Below are 6,183 nucleotides of genomic sequence, written 5' to 3'. Positions count from 1 at the left end.
ATATATATATATATATATATGTATCCTTGACTAAAGGTGATTAAAATCTCAATCTAAGCTTTTAGAATTGAAATGAAGTATATCCTCTCCCTTAATTATAGCAAACAACTTTTCCAACCCCTGCAAGTTCAAGAATTGAAATTGTGTTTTCTAGAATTAACATTGCTAACTTGTAATACTTATCATAATTATCATGCTCCCACCAACATGATGATTATTAGCATAAAACTTATGCTCCTACTAGCTTTGACATGTATCAGAAAACAAGTGGACTTCTAGAAGTCAATACTTTATTGACTTTCTTACCAAAGTTCAGACTTCTGATACGAAATACTTTGATAAAACTTTATCAAAATCATACACCTTTCCTTAGATAGCACACATGTGTGTCTAACAATTTTAGAACTATGAAAAGGGATGACAAAATCATAGTCTCAATTGGTTGGACCTCTTCCATTCCTCATAGGTCCATGTTAGTGTGTTGGTTAACCGCACACGCTCCACTAACGACTGTTGAGAATGCAAATATCACAATTTCTATCTCTTTAAAATCTAGTTAGTGAAAGCATTTCCTCACCATCATTTTCATGAATCGGAGAGAAACCTTATGACACTTAGATTTTATGTGAATTTGTCAAAACCATAATCACAAGACAAGGTTAGTGAAAAATCCAAACTCATATGGATTGAACTTGTGCAGTCTTAACTTCTTGCCACTTGGCAACACAAGGGCCTGCTATTGCTTTCAATTTGTTATGCAACCAATTGAGAACTCTCAGAACTAATATGCAAAGCCAACTTTAACTGGAAGGGGCACAAAAATAGGAAAAATGGCAACATGATAGGTTATAAACCTCAAGTCGTGAGCTAGTGAGAAACTACATGTTTTATTCTTGAATAGATCTTGAAATTCTTTCAGGATCTTTTAGAATCCCACTGTCCTCTTGACATATAAGACTCTCTTGCCAAATATTCAAGAGATAGTGCAGATTCTTTATTAACACAAACACTTTACACTGCTGGCCTTAGTTTGTCTTTGTTTTACCCAAAACATCACAACTTACCAATTTCAAATATACAAGAGTAAGTGTTATAAACCTTTCTTTAAGATATGTCACTCAACTTACAGTCTTGGAGTATGACTCTAAGACTTGTTTTGGAACGAAGTATGACTTATCTTCTTGATTTAACCATTCCAAAAATTCAAGATTCCTCTTCTTAGTCATAAGAATGCCCTAAGATGTCCTTAGAGGACTAATTGTGACATGATTTCTAAATCATTAAGATGATCACAAAACATGATACTAAAGTACTCTCCCGTCTTTTCAGATTAAACTTTTATCCTTCTGTCTAATTTGATTCTTCTCATTCGTTCTGCCATACATCGAAACTTTTCCAATGTTTCAGAGTTATACTTAAACTTGTAAGTATAACCATATTTACTAGGCTTTAGTAAATCATTACGAATATTCTTATCTATCTTTTGTGGTGGACTTGATCAGTGCACTAGAATGTGTACTCAATCCCTTAGTCCTTCACTTGACTCACATATACACGTGAACAAGGAATTAATCTTAATTTTTCAAAGATGAGAATTCTCATTCATCATACTATGCAACTTGCATGATTTCCAAGTTTCTATCCAACTGAAACCTTAGGTGATGAGAATCTTTTCTTATTTGGTAAATTCAGACACTACCACAAATGAAAGAATCCAATTCATATTTCCATTATTGCTAGAAATATACAAACATCAATTTTCCATAAGTTCCATTGCAAGGACATATAAAATAAAAATAATTATTTATTAATCAAATACGGAAAAACTTTCCTTACAATGCAACTTCAAATGGAAACTATGTTATTACATATTTCCTAGCAATTTATCATAACTCTCTAAGTAGTAGCTCAAGAATCCAATCTTCAAACCATGCGATTGAAATCCATCTTCACGATCAGATTCAGCATACTCTTTTTCTAAGTTCCCTTCCTTTTGCTTGATCCTGTCATACATTAAAAATGTATCAAGAGTCTTCAAATAGAACATAAGAGAGTTAGATAGTGGACTTACCTAAAGCAGACTCAAGCTTTTTGACTAGAGCTTCTCTCAGATCTTTCAGATAGTTAAGGCAGCTTCGCAGCCAATGCCCTTTCCTTTAGCAACAGAAACATATGGACCCTTTGGGAATGGTGCACTGGACTATCTCAGACTTGCCTTTCTCTTTACCATTTGGTTAACCGAGTTGACTATAGTCGATCCCTTTCCGTTGGGAAGAGAAAGCTTTTCTAGATATCCAATGTTACCAATTGTCAATGTCCGTGGTAGTTTGGGAAGTTGATATACTAATCAAATTTGCTTTACCAGTGCTCGAAATCATTGATGATTTAGCATCACCAAGCAAATAGATATGATCATTAAGGGTCATGTCATAGTCTGTTACATAGTAGTCCCAAAGGAACTCACTATGTGACTTAGAAAGTGATTGAACAACCAACTTTCTCAAGACTTTGACACCCAACTCTCCCGGCTTGTCAATATGTGACAACATCTCCAAGATGTGAGCACACATAGACCTTGCTTGCCAATAGGGCTTGAGTGACCTTGAACTTGTAGGTTAAGGAGAATAACTATAAGAGGTGTAGGGAGTGAAGAATGATTTTCGGGTCATCATCTTCATTAGGAAAACTTGTTCCAAGAGTTTTTGGGAAAATCATAGATGTCTGAACCATACATCTTTTGGGAGATATTCAAGATAGTTGATTTAAAGTCTTTAATATAACACCCAATATGAAATATTAAGGCTAAGACCCAACACAAGATTTTATAACTTAAAAGAGGGATGTCGTAATCCAAGCTATAAAATATTTGAAGGTAGGCGAATGATGATTCACCAATTTCCACCATGAAAAACGAAATAATTTATTAGTTTTTAATTGGATTTGAAACTCCTAGATCTTTTGAGATTCATTGAACTTTTCAATGGCATGTTACAATCTCGATTGTTCCGTCTCAGGTTTTGTGATTGGGATGCCGAGGATCACAAAACAAGGTGTGAATAACCATGCAAATATACTTGGTACCCTTAATATTTACCTTTCAATCAACTAGTAAAGAACCCGTGGCTACGCTGCTTTTGAGGTAATATTAGAAAAATCGGCAAACTTTAAAAGATATATGTTGAAATTGTAAATCACGACAAATATAGGAAAAAATCGACAACCCCTAAAATTAGATGTTAAAAGTGTACAACCAAAAGAAGGGACATTGGTGCAGAAAATTCAAAAATGTTGTGAAAATTATGTTAAAGTTGCCAAATATAGTGGAAAAATTCAAAAGGAGGGTTGTTGTGTTTTTTATGTCAAAATGTAAAAGTTTTGAGTACAATGACAAAAAGTGTCAAATTCATTAAAGAATTGTGGCAAAAACACCAAAATGTAAAACTTTTGACTGCAGGACTAAAAGTGTCAAACTTACTAAAGATTTGTGGCAAAAACCTAAAGGCACAAAACTTAATCAAAACCCAAAAATGTAAAAGTTTTGACTTTAGGGACGAAAAATGTCCAATTCACCAAAGATTTGTGGCAAAACTAAAGGCTAAAAAATTACTTGTTCTAAGGTCCTTGTGATATATATATATACCAATTTAGTTACGACCTTAAAAATGTTAATGCAGCAACTTTTTTGTTAATAGATCTAAAATGTAGATTTCCACATATATATATATATATATATATATATATATATATATATATATATATATATATATATATATATATATATATATATATATGTATAAGCGGGGTAAGGCAAGTTGGAGATTTGTATACCCAGCGCCGACCTCATCCCCAAATTTAGCCTACTGGGAATCCTCGACTCTATACCCGATACCTATTTTTACAGGAAATACCCATACCCGATTGGGATAGGTAAACCGGGTTACCCACTAGGTCTGATGAAATTTCCATGCCTAGTTTAAATATAACTTTAAAGCTTAATCGATTGATCAACAACAAAGTGCATAGAATAAAGCTGTAATAATCCAAGTCATTTAAACACAATGTGAATCAGATAACATACATAGTTCTAAGACAGGAACCTTTATTTATCAATACAAGGTTGTTGCGATTAGGAATAATCATACATTAACATGTAGACATGCACATGTGGTATGTTCCAAGTACATGCTCAAACTAAGATACACCTTCTGTTAGGAGCATTTAGTACAAATGATGAACGTATACAAAATGAGCTTCAATATGCTCTACAAACTACTTTGGTATCAAGGTCTTCACAACAATACCACTTTAGTAATCATCTTCAAAACACAACTTTGGAAACAACATTGAGCTTCAGACAAGTAACACCATATTTTTAACTCTATGGACTTCCCCTTCGTGACAAGTCTTTGATTTTCCAAATTTTTCTTACAAAAATAAGTGATACTGAGAAGAGATTTTTCTAACCGCATGCCATAAGTTTAAATGTTCCATAATCTCTTTCCAATGCTTCTCTAAATTTGCATCAGAAGTTGTAACATGGAAAATAAGATTTTGAATTGTGTTTTTGGAAACCTTTCATTATCATCTTGAAAAAATGCCTTTGTAGTAGGACCATTCTGTTTCTTAAACAAGTAGACTAATTCCCAAGGTTTAAGAACAATCTTACAATCTTTGTATTTTTTGATATTCGTCAACTTCGTATCAAGAGAAGCTACAGTCCTAGTAATCACTTTTCCCAAATCGAAGTTAGATAATGCTACTTGAGCATAGTAAAAGCAAAGGAAGAATGACACATGTTTGTATGAAGTATTGTAGACGTTTTGGTTAATGGTGGAAATAGACTTCTGATCTAATCTACTGAACAGTTTCAAAAAAGTCATAAAAATCATTTAGATTCGTACATGGAAAATCGACAATTATGTATTATGAATCTTCACTTTTTCCTCTAAAAATGTGTATATGAAATTCTAGAAAGTATCTTCAAATAACACATCTTTATAAATATTTATAGTTGTAGTGATAATATGTGGGATGCAAAGGTCTTCGGTGAGCCGGTGAGTGCGAAGGTCTCTGGACAATGGCTTCACAATGTTGGGGATGGTAATTGGTGGTGAGCAGGGGAGTGCTTGAGGAGTCCACAAACATGAGAAGAATGGATGCATTTGTGTTTGTGTTGTGTTGTGTGGTGTATGAACGAGAGAAAGAAAGAGAGAGAGGGGGAGAGAGAGAGAGAGAGAGAGAGGGTGGATCCCCTCTGCATACTATATTTTTATATTTTTTTAAATAAAAAAATGGTCCCTATGGTAGTGAAATGACGAAAATGTCTTTCAGTTAACGGACAAACTTAACGGAGTTAGCAATAAGGACCAATCGTCAAAAGTTTTGAAAGCACAGGGACCATCTATGATGTGTTTAAACCACAGAGACTAAACTTCAGATCTGGAAACACCATAGGGACCATTTATGATGTTATTTATTTAAATAAAGCGAATCATAGCAAGACTTAAAAAAAACATATGACAAAGTACTTTACTTTTAACCTGTTATATCATAGCATGTACTTTCACTTGTTTATGAGTTTTGTAGAATTTCCTAAAGATGCCTCCCTGGGTGTGATTAACACGACCCATTAACTTCCGTAATATTGTAATAGTTAAATTTGGTTTCTATTGGGATGATATTCTTATAACTAGTAAAGAACCCGCGGCTATGCTGCTTTTGAGGTAATATGAGAAAAAGATATATGCTGAAATTGTAAATCACCACAAATATGGGAGAAAATCGACAACCCTTAAAATTAGATGTTAAAAGTGTACAACCAAAAGAAGGGACATTGGTGGATAAAATTCAAAAATATTGTGGCAATAATGTTAAAGTTGTCAAAGTTGGGAATATATAGTGACAAAATTCAAAAGGAGGCTTTTGTGTTTTTTATGTCAAAATGTAAAAGTTTTGTGTATAAGGACGAAAAGTGTCAAATTCATTAAAGATTTGTGGCAAAAACACCAAACTGTAAAACTTTTAACTGCAAAGACAAAAAGTGTCAAAGTTAATAAAGATTTGTCGCAAAAACATAAAGGCACAAAAGCTTAATCAAAACACAAAAATGTAAAAGTTTTGACTTTAGGAACGGAAAATGTCAAATTCATCAGAGATTTGTGGCAAAAAACTAAAGGCTAAAAA

The sequence above is a fragment of the Lactuca sativa genome, chromosome 3 (assembly GCF_002870075.4).
Source record: "Lactuca sativa cultivar Salinas chromosome 3, Lsat_Salinas_v11, whole genome shotgun sequence".
Classification (NCBI taxonomy): domain Eukaryota; kingdom Viridiplantae; phylum Streptophyta; class Magnoliopsida; order Asterales; family Asteraceae; genus Lactuca; species Lactuca sativa.
This window is presented reverse-complemented; position numbering follows the sequence as displayed.